The sequence below is a fragment of the Macaca fascicularis genome, chromosome 6 (assembly GCF_037993035.2).
Source record: "Macaca fascicularis isolate 582-1 chromosome 6, T2T-MFA8v1.1".
In the NCBI taxonomy this organism is placed as follows: domain Eukaryota; kingdom Metazoa; phylum Chordata; class Mammalia; order Primates; family Cercopithecidae; genus Macaca; species Macaca fascicularis.
Window position 1 is genome coordinate 16,709,592 of NC_088380.1, and position 13,814 is coordinate 16,723,405.

Consider the following 13,814-nt stretch of genomic DNA (forward strand, 5'->3'; position numbering starts at 1 on the left):
TTTATTTAGGGGATTGGAGTGTTCCAAACAGAAGAAGATTTTTTGCTGAGCATTTTAAACAATTGATTCCAGATGGATTCCCTCTGCATCATTTGTGGAACTGTTTTCTCTAGACGTGTTCTAAAGATAGAATGTACATATTCACTAATGATTGAAGGATGCTGAAATATTAAGCAGTTAGAATGGCAAATGTTGTCACATTCTGGTTTCACTTGGGCAAATGGCTTCAATGCTTGTGTTTTTCTTGGTGTTTCTTTGAGGCATCTAAGACCATAACTCTGGCAGAGTGTAGCCCACAGGAGGAATAATGAGGAAAAATTTTCTATGCCTTTGCTCAAGTGCATACTTTGAGAATATTTTGTGATAGTAATACGTGACTTTTATTTCAAGTTAGTTTTTGGAGAACTGGAATGAGAAATGTAGGGTGTGTGTGTGTATGTGAGAGAGAGAGAGAGAGAGTTACTGATGATGAAGCCAAGATTAAAAACTACAGCCTGATTTCCACCCATGTTTTACTGTATAATGCCCCTTCTTCCAAGTGGTTATCTTCCAATAATCACTATGCAGAGGTGAATGTCAAGACAACTGGTAGAGCCCCAGCACTGATCAAACAGAGTGAACACCAGTATAAATGTCCACCATGACTATAGCTAGGTATCAGGCTGACCATCAGCCATCAACTGATGTTCCAGAGACTCTATACCGTTACTACACCTGTGGTCAGAGGGGAAGTACATGTGTTGTCTTGCTCTCAGTGTCATTAGACACAGATATCTTGGCCACAACAGATTGTACCAGATATTTGCTTCTCAAGTAAAGGCCACATGATGTATATGGTAGTCTGGTGATTGACAAGGTGGTCAAGTGCCAAATACACATGATCCTTTCTTTGGACAAAGAGCAGCCAACCCAATGACAGCCTCTCTCTGCACTAGTTGAATGAGTGACACAAGAAGTAGAGAGAAGAAACAGAGGCAGGGAAGTTGTAGTGAGACTCCAAGAGTAGAAAAAGAAGCAGCTAGAAAAGAGGTTGAAAATGACAAATTCACTAGAGTGGGTCCCAATAGGTGCTATTGACAAAGAGGACAAGAGGACATAGAACTCCTAAGGATCTGCAATGCTGCTTCAGTTCTCCAAGACAGTGACTATGGGAGGGTGGTCTTCTGAGCCTCTTCACTTCCCCGAATCTTCATTGTTAACTTCTTATCACCTACAGTATCACAAGCCTGTTTCTCCTCCATGTAATGCAAAGGAATACTAACTACGATAATCAAATGCTTTCTATATGCCACATGTTTAAGTAGATTGTTTTAGCTAATTATCTCAAAAACTCTATGAAGTCGGTATCATAATTCTGATATCTATTTTACAGATGAGAAAATGGAAGAAAAAGGAAGTCAAGTACGATGGTAGCCTTCTTATTGAAAGCAAGAAGTATCCACAATAAATTAACTGAAAATGCCAATTAAAATTGGGAATTGTTAAAAGCTGATTTATGCAAATCTTAAACATTTTATTTTCTTTAAAACATATGAATGTACATCAATTTGGCAAGGCTTTTTCTTTCAGTAGAGGGTCTGCTAATTGCAATTCAGCACTGCTTTTCCGGAAGAAACCACACAGATAACATATGCTCACCATTATCTAGTTTTAGTTCCTTTAAAGTGAAATAAACCTGAAGATATGTGTAAAGAAATCTGATGCAGAATCCTTCTAGATTTCTTTTTCACTGTTCTCTAATCTTTTATAGTCATTTTTCCAGTGCCCAATTTGCATGGCTTGCTCACGTCCTGTCCTTCCAATACATTCAGCCTAGTTTTCACTGGGGAAAAAAGCATTCTTTTCACATTCAGATTTCATCATTAGTTATCACATATAATTAAATTATGTGATGACGACTAGTATTAAGAGATCTCAGAACTAACTATTAGACAATTCACCTGGTAAGAGCAGAAATGTGTGAGTCTACTATGGAGGATGTATTCCTAACATAGTTGTAATTACCTGTAAGATCTCACATGCTCATCTGGAACTTTTTACTATAGAGGATGCGTACTATAGAGGATGTATTCCTAACGTAGTTGTAACTACATGTATGATCTCATGTGCTCATCTAGAACTTTGCCACTCCTCCATTAGAGGTAGAATCTATGTCCTCTCCCCTTGAATCTAGAGGGGCCTTGGTGACTAAGTTGACGAAGTATGGTGAAAATAATGCCGTATTACCTCCAAGTTTCAATTATAAACATGCCATACATGTGTGCCCTGTTCTTTTACAATGCTGCTTCTTGAAACCTTGCTATGTGCTGCCAGAAAGCCCAAACAAACTGTAGAGGTGCCTACATAGAGAGGAACCAAGACCTATAGACCTTGGCTTGAGCTTTCAGCTGACACGAGAACCATCTTGCCAGTCATGTGAATGAACTAACTTGAAAGTAGCTCCTCTAGTCCCCAGTCAAGCCACTCTACCATGTACCATGTGAAGCAGAGGTGAACCATCTCTGCTGAGCACTTCCTAATTAAAGATCAATGAGCAAGATAAAAGGTAGTTATTTTAGGCCACTAAGTTTAGATGGTTTGTTATGAAGCAGTAGGTAGCTGGAATGAGTGCTTGGGGTATCAATCAGTGGGTCTGACAAGTTTAACTTCTACTGTAACTTTCCCAAGATTACACAAATATTAAGAGATAAAGCCTGGTCTGCAGATTATGTTATGATACCCCTGAAAAAATTTTAAAAGGCCCCTACAGAGACACACATAGAAGTTGATGATACATAATTATTTATGCATAATTATATAATAATTCCATGCTCACAGACATGCTCCTAATATTTAAGGGGTTCAAGGCAAGAGTACACATTAATAAAAGTTATCTAATATTTACATATCTAATATTTAAGAGTTTAAAAATCACGTTAAAAGCAGTTAAAATAAGTTTTATCCTATTACCTTTACACGTATCTTACAAAATTTGAATGATCAGGTTTGAACTTAGAATTCTTGAACTCCATGTCTGTTCCCTTTCTCTGTTCACCCCGGGATCCTTTCCTCACTGCAAGGGCTTTGGTCACATGTGTGCAACCTCCAGCCTATACTTCAAAGCTTCATTCACACATCCTACCCAAATGGCATAAGTCAGCCTCCTGAGACTACCTGGTCCTCTTCTCTGCATTTGTTCTCCTGGGGCTGACCATCCTGCAGCATGGACATCCCTAATACCTGGGGCTGGCCAAGAGGCAGTTGATGGCAAAACAGTGTATTTGTCTCTTCTCATGATGATAATAAGGGCATACCTGAGACTGGGTAATTTTATAAAGGAAAGAGGTTTAATGGACTCACAGTTTCACATGGCTGTGGAGGCCTCACAATCATGGCAGGAAGTGAAGGAAGAGCAAAGGCACATCTTACATGGTGTCAGGCAAGAGGGCATGTGCGGGGAATTCCTCTTTATAAAACCATCAGATCTCATGAGACTTATTGATTATCACAAGAACAGTACAGGAAAAAAATCCAACCCCATGATTCAATTACCTCCCACCGGGTCCCTCCCATGACACATGGGTACAAATTTCTGAGAGACTGCTGCCTGGAGCATGGTCTAAAAGAAGAAATGGGCTCTGGCAGGACTCTGGGTGGAAACATGCCCTTGTCCCCCAGTCTCCTTGTGCCATGGAGAGAATGCAGCTAAGAGGGACTGGAGCAGCACCCTTTACTATAGGGCACCCATGACAGGGGCTCCTCTTCTCAGGTCTAAGGACACACTGGCCCTACCTCCCAGATGTGCTTCTCTCCAAACTCCCTCCCTCACCCTCTTCCAGGGTGTCTGGCACAAAATTGAGGATTGATGAATATTTTTCCAACACAGTACCCTGGTTTCTAAAGGCAAGTTTTCCATTTTCAGTCTTGGGTGCTGCTGAGGTTTAAGGCTGTCAGCCCTGAGTGAGGTTGTGAAGCTGGGATGGGAGCCAGATATTCAGCACACCTCTGAGCACAGCTAGAATTGATTCTAAGTGTCTCTAAAGAGCACACACAATGGATGAGAATTAGATTTGACTCAATGGCTAGTGGCATAAAGCAAGCACCAGACATTTGAGAATGAAACCTTGAGCACTCTTCCAACCTTTTGCCCTGATGATGATATTTCCACTGACACTGACAAACTGCTATAATCTCTCTCCACACTCATGCCCAGCTGAGACTTCTCATGTCTCTACCCAAGTACACATATTGTTCTGGTAATGACTACCAAGTAAAGTGGAAACGATTGGAGCTAACGTTTGCTCTGCTGTTCTGTAGAATGCTGCAACTACACATTTAGGAGATTTATTTTAAAAGAACTACCCATCTTGATTATATCTCCAGATCAGCCTCTGCAGAATCACAGAACCTTCTATGTCCAACACCAGTAATGATAGCAATGTACTATTATTTACCAGACCTGTAAGTCACAGGTCTTCCAAGCTTGTGTATGTTGCAGACACAAACTTTCTGACTTAGTTTTAGTGCTATATTTTCAAATACACTCTCTGTTATGTCCAGAAAATTATTACTCATAAAAGCAGCTGTTTTAGTTAATTGAAGCTAGGTGTTTTAATACTGTTTTAGTCCAAACATAAAGGACTTGAGTCATAAAGTCCTATTAAAAATTTTACCTGCCATTTTGATTGAACTTATTTCTTCCAGCAGCAACAGAAAAAGACTCTAAGTTATACTCCAGAGTGTTTTAAGAAAAGGTGAAAAGAAAAGTAAAAGAACAGGGTCATTCTGCATTTCTTTCAGTAGATTTAATTTACTTTTATTTGGAAGGGAGTTAGTGCAAATCATTCATAAACATGGCTCTGAAGATCTCTAATGGAACTGAGGCTATTGAGGCATAACTCTCTTGGGGTGTAACTCAAAAATGCAATCAGAATTGTGTTTTCTGGAAGGTTATTGGATCTAGACAAGCAACAAAGATTAAATCTATGAGAAATGAGTGGTGCACTCTCTCTAGACCTCCTTCTGACAGTTAAAAATTCCCTTGGCTTCAGAAGAAATCCATCTCTGCCTAAACTCATCATTGGTTCTCTGGGAATAGATGTTGACAAAGAATTACATAAATTGATATTTTAAATCAAGCTTGTCCAACCCACAGGCCACAGGCTGCATGTGGCTCAGGATGGCTTTGAATGTGGCAAAACACAATATTATGAGATTTTTTTTGTGATTTTCTTTTTAGCTTATCAGCTATTGTTAGTGTTAGTGTATTTTATGTGTGGCCCAAGAAGATTCTTCTTCCAATGTAGCCCTGGGAAGCCAAAAGATTTGATACCCCTGTTTTAAGTGGCATTTTTATCTTTAGAGATTTTGAGAAAATTTGATAAATTTGGGGTTAAAAACACAAAATGTGGAGAGGTAATTTATTGAAATACTAATTAATGGGTTTTTCCCTCTGTATTTCCAGGGGAGACTTAAAAGCCAGAAAAAAATTCTATTTCCTCCTCATCCCTAAGGCTGTGTTTGCATATTTAAAAACCGAGCTTTTGTTTGGTTTGGCACATTATTGTTATTATTTTACTTTCCCTGAAGGGAATTACACTGGCTCCTGGAAGGGGATGAGAACTGAGGAATGCAGGGAAGATATGTGTGAAGCAGAAGAATGGCCCCCCAGTTGCATCCAAATTTCCTTTCCTGGAACCAGGAAATATGTCACTTTACATGGCAAAAGGAAGTTATAAAAGAAAAATGTTCAGAGTGAAAAAAAAAGTGGGACTCATCTATATGCTATTTACAAGAGATAAACTTGGCCAGGTGCGGTAGCTCATGCCTATAATCCCAGCACTTTGGGAGGCTGAAGCAGGCAGATCACTTGAGGTCGGGAGTTCGAGACCTGCCTGGCAAGCATGGTGAAACCCTGTCTCTACTAAAAATACAAAAATTAGCCAGGCATGGTGATGGTTGCCTGTAATCACAGCTACTTGGGAGGCTGAGGCAGGAGAATCACTTGAACCTGGGAGGTGGAGGTTGCAGTGAACTGAGATTGGGCCACTGCACTCCAGCCCAGGCAACAGAGCAAGACTCAGTCTCAAGAAAAAACAAACAAACAAAAAACAAGAGATAAACTTTAAATATAAAATATAAATAATTTCAAAGTAAAAGGATGAGATGATGTATACTGTTAAAAGACTTAGGCACATTTGAGTTGTAAAAAGTTTATTTGAGCATTCAGCAATTCATGAATTGGGCAGCGCTAGACCACAAGTGCTTCATGACTCCTCAGAGAAAGTCCCTAGCCAAGTTAATTGGTAGTTTTTGATTGGTTAAGTTTAGGTTTTGTTTTGCTGCTTACCTTGAGTGAGATTTGGTTTGTTTACACAGAAACTCAAGGCACGAGAGGCATTTCAGCCCAATGGTCTCTCGACTAGTTATTTTAACAGTATCAGGCAAAAAGTAACCTCTAAGGACTTCCCAATTTAAACAGTCAAATATTTTCTTTGGATTGCTTTCATGAACACCTCATAAAAGTTTTCCCATCATGTCCACTCTGATGTTGGACTGGGGGATGGTTCAGTGGGAAGTCCCAGAGAAAACTCCTATGGAAAAATTAATACTGACAAAATAAGTTTCCATACCAGAGACAGAGAAGAACATTTAATAATGAAGAAACTCAATGTATAAAGAAGACATAACATTTCCATATGTACACATATATATCTAAAATCAGAGCTTTAAAACCCATGAAACAAAAACTTACAAGCAAAAAAGAAATAGACAACTCCATAATCATGGTGGAATAAAAAAATAGATTAAAAATCTGTAAGGATATAGATTTTAACACTGTTGACCAATTTGTGGTGATAAAAAATTATGGAACACCATACTCAAAAATTGCAAGAGCGTTTTTTCAAGACTCCAAATAGGAACCTTCATGGACCCTCCATTAAACAAGGCCACAAATTAATTAGTCCCCCCTCCCTTCAAGAAGTACAGTTTATTTTCCCACCTCTTTGATGTAAGCTGGTCTTGTGACTTGTATGGCAGAATTGGTGTTATGTCACTTATGAGTCAAGGCCACAAGAGGCCCTGACACTTTGTTTGCACCCTCTTGGAATGCTGCTGCCACTATGCAAAGAAGCTCAGGCTGAGATGAAAAGAGCACATGGAAAGAGGCCCAGTCATGCCAGTGCTCCGACTGAGTCAGACCCAGCCAACCCTCCAGCTGAATGCAGCCTCATGAGTGTGATCAAGGGAAACTAGCAGAACAATCATCCAGACAGCCAACAGAATTATTAAAAAAATAATAAACGGTCATATTTGGGCCACTATGTTTTGGAGTAGCTTGCTATGAAGCAATAGATTGCTGATACCTACGAAAGACCATATACTTGGCTATAAAAAGATCTTAATACATTTCCATGGATCCAAATCATACGAAGTATCTTTCTGACTACAATGAGTTAAATTCTAAATACCACAAATCAACAACAAAAAGATCTAGAAAGTCCACAAATGTTTGGAAATCAAACAAGGTAGTTTTGAATAATTTATAGGTCAAAGAAGAAACTGCAGGGGAATTTACGAAGTATTTTGTACAGAATGAGGAAAATAACATATCAAAACTTGCAGGATGCAGTAAAAACGGCACTTAGAAGGAAATGTATAGTTTAAAGTGTCTAAGTTAGGAGAAAATAGAGCTGGCAGTGGTGGCTCATGCCTGTAATCCCAGCAGTCTGGGAGGCCGAGGCGGGTAGATCACTTGAGCTCAGGAGTTCGAGATCAACCTGGGTAACAAAGCAAAACTCTCATCTCTACAAAAAAATACAAAAATTAGCTGGGTGTGGTGGCATGCACCTTTAGTCCCAGATACTTGAGAGTCTGAGGCAAGAGGATCGCCAGAGTCTGGGAAGTCAAGGCTGCAGTGAGCCGAGGTTGCACCACTGTACTCTAGCTTGGGGGACAGCGAGACGCTATCTCAAAAAATGAAAACAAAATTAAAATTTAAAAAGGCTAAAAATCCATAAAGAAGCTAGATCAAGGGCCGGGTGTGATGGCTCACACCTGTAATCCCAGCACTTTGGGAGGCTGAGGCTGGTGGATCACCTGAGGTTAAGAGGTTGCGACCAGCCTGGCCAACCTGGTGAACCCCATCTCTACTAAATTTACAAAAAATTAGCCAGGCGTGGTGTTGGTGCAGTGAGCCGAGGTTGCGTGACTGTACTCTAGCCTGGGTGACAGCGAGACCCTGTCTCAAATAAATAAATAAGTAAATAAAAATAAAAAATAAAGAAAGACTAAAAAACCATAATCTAAGATCCTACCTTAAGATGCTAGACCAAGGGCCGGGTGTGGTGGCTCATGCCTGTAATCCCAGCACTTTGGGAGGCTGAGGCGGGAGGATCACCTGAGGTTAGGAGGTCGTGACCAGCCTGACCAACCTGGTGAAACTCCATCTCTACTAAATTTACAAAAAATTAGCCAAGCGTGGTGGTGGGAGCCTATAATCCCAGCCACTGAGGGGCCTGAGGCAGAAGAATTGCTTGAACCTGGGAGGTGGAGGTTGCAGTGAGCCGAGATTGTGACATTGCACTCCGGCCTGGGCAACAAGAGGGAAACTCCATCTCGAAAAAAAAAAAAAAAAAGAAGCTAGACAAAGAAGGTAAAAATTAAACGCAAATTTCATAGAAAGAAAGAAATAAGTAGTCATTACGTACAGATGTAGACTTGACTGTGTGGGTAGAGAACATCAAGGAGTCAACAACAGCAACAATAAAAGCCTATGAGAATCATTAGTGGAATTAGCAAGTTCAACATAAAAAAGTCAATTTTGTTTCTATGTACTAACAATAAACAACTTAAAAATAAATAAAAATACAACACTGTATACAAAAACATGAAAATATAAAACACTTAAAAATAATTTTAACAAAAGATATAAAAGACCTCTACACTTGAAACTACAAATGTGTACAAACACAATCTTCTAAATAAACACTGAACCTTTTAGATAAATAGCTTTTTGAAAGAAACAAAAAAGAATGTTTAACCCTCTTCCTTTTTCTTCCCTTTTACTTAGAAGGCAGAAGGAAAAAGCGAGGAAGGGTTACATGATATCACAGTGGTGGGAGAGGTGTGCAAGAAAGTTCATAGGCATTTTTTTTGTAATAGTCTCAAACTGGAAACAGTCCAAATGTCCATTAATGGGAAATTGATATTGTGATATATTCATATAATAGAATACTACTCAGCAATAAAAATGAACAAATAACTGATAAATACAACAACACGGATGGATCCCAAAAACATTTTGAAAAGCAAATATTGTCAGATACAAAAAGTATGTACAGTAGTATATGGCATGTACATATTTCATTTACATGAAATTCAAGAGCAGCCAGAACTAATCTATCACAATAGACGTCACAACAACTTTTACCTCTGGGAGGCACAAAAACTGACTGAAAAGGAGCAGAAAAAACTTTCTGGGGTGGTAAGGATGTTCTACATTTTGACTGGGATATTTGTGGCACATGCATATACATTTGTCAACTGTAGTTTAACGTGTGCATTAAACATTAATGAGTTTCTGTACATTAAAACTCAATAAAATTAGTTTATAAGAAAAAGAATGAATTTGCACATCCCTCATGGGAGTTTTCAAGGCCTGGGACAAGTAAATCCCATAGAGCAGACAGCCCAAAACCTGGAGCTTATTGCAGGTGAGACTGGCAAGACTGGGTGAGACTCAGATGGTGGGTGGCCCGCTGAGAGCCAAGATGGGGATGGCACAGTGGGGAGCAGATGGCCAAACTACTCTGGAGCAACCACCATGCAAGATGAGGCAACAGAGGAGGGCTTCGGGCTACTGGTGCAGCAGATACAGTGAGGCTCAAAGCCTACACCCAAAAACTGGGGGCAATTAGATCTACACCAGACAGAGGCCAGTGGGGCCTATAAGATAGAATCGTAAGGTGACCACCAATGTCTCCTCTCCCATCACTGTAGGATTATATATAACCCTTCCTCCCTTTTTCCTTCTGCCTCCAGAGTTAACGAGGGGGAAAAAAAGGAGAGAGTTAAAGATTCCTTTTTGTTTTAAGAAAGAAATTTACCCTAAAGACACAACTTTTTATTCAGAACATTGTTTTAGACCAGAAGAAACTGAGTTGTCTTGACTGGAAAATTCAAATGCCTTGCCCCCACTCCAGGTAACACCTTTCATGAGGGTGGAGACTCCAGAACCACTTGAAGCCTAAGGCTACAAAAAGTAAAAGTTCCTTTTTGTTTTGTGTTTGAACTTTTGGGTTACAGTGTGTAATTTCCAACTCAGATCCATGCTGGTTTTTGGCCTCCATTCTGGCTGGAACGTTGTGTCCATGTGGGGTCATGGCAAGTAATGGAGCTGGGGAGATTGGAAGGGGCCAGGCACTTGGGTACCATGTTAAGGAGCTTGGATTTTATCCTAAAGGCAAAGAGAAGGCTTAGAAAAATTTTAAGTCCGACAATAATATGATTAGATTTATGTCTTAGAAAAATGATTCACAGAAACACAGGAAATAATTTGAAGTGAGCAAAACTAGAAGCTGGGAGAGTACATAAGAGGCTATTAGAGAAAAGTAGGCAGGATATCTGGAGGGTCTTTATTAAGGTGGTGGCAGTGGGCATGGAGAAAATGGGATTGAATGATATTAAGGAAGTAAATACACAGGAAAGGTGGAAGATAACAATGATGCCTCTATCCCGGCTTGGACAACTGGGAGGATTATAATGCCATTTACTGACCAAAGGAACACAGGCAGTGTGAATTTGAGGGCCTCAGGGAAGGAAGATGACAATATATTATTAGTCTCTTCTCACATTGCTATAAAGAACTACTGGGTAATTTATAAGAAAAAAGGTTTAATTGGCTCACAGTTCCACAGCCTGTACAGGAAACATGGCTGGGGAGTCCTCAGGAAACTTACAATCACGGTGGAAGGTGAAGAGGAAGCCGGCACTTCCTACATGACTGAAACAGAAGGACGAGAGAGCAAAGTGGGAAGTGCTACACACTTTTAAACAGTGATCTCATGAGAACTCACTAATGAGACAGCACTGAGGGGATGATGCTAAACCATTAGAAACCATCCCCATGATCCTGTCATTCCCACCAGGCCCCACCTCCAACTATATATATATATATAGTGTGTGTGTGTGTATATATAGTATATATATAATAAATAAATATATATGTGCCTTCTCATTCATAATTTTCAAATTGTATGCTTAAATTTATTATAACATTTACTATCTATACCAAATAATTAAATAAAAATGAAAGCAAGTGAAATTCAAAGAACAACATGATTCTGCTTACAGGTCTCTCTGATCCCATTTCATTGCCAGTGAATTCCTCTGGGCATCTTAATTCAAGAAATGATCCCTGGGAGCTCTCTGCCATAAAGGGATTACTATGAAACTGAAGCAGATTGTTTTGTGATGGGTAAAGCATAAGCAGGTAAGCAATTTGCAATTTGAGTAGAAGTGCTGAGAGCCGTGCTATCAACACTTTGTCTTGGTAGTTGCAATGGTGGCTTTCAGTCGTGGGGATGAGGGCAGAGCAGGATTTTTCCATTTCCCACTCTTCCCTTGTTGGGCTAGTTGGTGACCTGGAGTCTACATGCTTCTAAGATTTAACTGTAAATAATTTGATGACTCAAATATAATAAAATAAATTATCTGGAAATTTATCTGGTCCATACAGAGAACTATGCTTGGCAGTATCCATGTCCAACTAGGACTCGAGCATTTGGTAGCCTTAACAAAAGCTTAGAGACTCAGAATAATGTGCTTGCACACGAGCTCAGACCAAACACATCTGTGATTGGCAGAATGATGGCCCCACAAGGATGTCCTGGTTATGCCGCCCTCAAACCTGTAAATATTTTACCTTATGAGGCAGAAAAAACTCGTGATAAAGTGAATGATCTTGAGATGGGAAGACTATCTTGAATTATTTGGGTGGGCCAATCATAATCAAAAGGCTCTTATAAGATAGAGATGGGAGAGTCAAAGTCAGAGAGGAGAAGTGATGAGAAAGCAGAGGTTGAAGTGGTGTGCTTGGAAGATGGAGGAAGGGACGACAAGTCAAGGAATGTGAGAAACCCCATAAGCTGGAAGGAAAGATAAGAAAACAAATTGAACCCTATTGCCCCCTGCAGAACCAGTCACATTGACACCTTAATTTTAGCCCCTTAAAATCTGCTTGGGATGTCTGCCCACTATAACTGTAAGATAATAAATCTGTATTGTTTTATTGAGTCACTAAGAAAGTGGTAATTTTTTACAATAGCAACAGGAAACTAATACGAGACATTATCTTCTGTTTGTTTCATGGTCATGTGTCTCAGCATCTTCCTTCTCATCAATTAGTCAGTCTTTTTTAGGGAGGAAGCCAGGTTGAAAGATGCTTCATAAGTAACATTGAGCCATGAACTGCCACAGCCGCTCATTCTTCCTGACCACATCCCCCTGCTCACTCTTTATACACACACACCATTGACTCTCTCCTTTAGGTGCTGGGTCTGGATGGTGGAGCATCTAGGTCACCAGACATAGGTTTATGGGGTTCTTCTTCCTCATGGTTATTTGAATACCAGGAAGTGGTGGCTGCTCAAAATCCAGCAAAACCCAGTCAAAAGTGGGTGGAGCCATGGAAATCCAACCTGAGTCGAGATTCATCCAAAGGATAGTCTCAATAAGCTACAATTGTCAAATGCAAACTTCTGACCCATACACATTATGAGTCTGAGAGAACATTTAGGGAAAAGGTATTTAAACAATTCCTCTCATATGCACTCAGTGTCAGTACAGCTGACAGCCTGAGAAGTTACTCCATGTTAAAAAACTCTGTTGCAAATGCCTTCTGTACCAAATGCTTCTGGGCTGACATTGAATCACTCAACCTGGCTCTTGCTAGACCCCTCATTTTCCCCCAGCTGGGAAGACCTCTATGTAATTTCATTTGACTCTGTTGATCACCAATACGCTACAGAGGGCATTTAGAGATTAATTGCATAGGCATTTTTGCAGCCCATAGAGAAGCCTTCAGGAAACTGTTACAATGAGTAATTATCATTCAATAGATGTTAGAGCAATTCTAGATATGCAGTGATGAAATTAATCATAGCCTAATACATTCAACCAGGAACTTGTAAACAGCCTATCTTAAAGTATTTCCAATAGACAAATTCTTTCATCCTTTCAGAAAACTTTATTCAAGTCACAAATGCCCGTAAGATATTTGTAGAGCCTTTCCAAGGATCTCAGCTGGCAGAATAACTATTGAAGAGATAACCTATTCAGGAAAGATAAAATGTTTTCCAGCCTTCGTATAAATTGTATTTCCTCATTGTTTCCGAAATGATGGCAGCCAGAAAGAGGTCAGAAGTCTGCTGTGATAAAGAAGAAGTTGAACCTAATGTGGATTCTGATAATGGTGTGTTAGTGATGAAGTAGAAAAAGAAAGGGAAGAAGGGAAAGAATAAGATTATGAAGGAGGAGGAGAAGAAGGTTGGGGGAGGAAGGGAACTGGCAAGTGTGAGAGCTATAAGAAATCTTAGTGGTTTTATAATCTGACCAGCACATGCACTGCAATCTCCTAGCAGGTGAATAATGGTGATTTATTTGGCTTTCAACATTGTCACATGATTCTTTTTAATGCAAACTTTGTCCAACTAACACTACACAGTGTTGATCAGAGCATCCTTCTGCACAAGTTAACCCACTTTGTGCAAGACTTTATACTTAAACCCAAGTGTGGGGTGCTCACATGGGTGACCCTGTAAAGTCACGGTTTC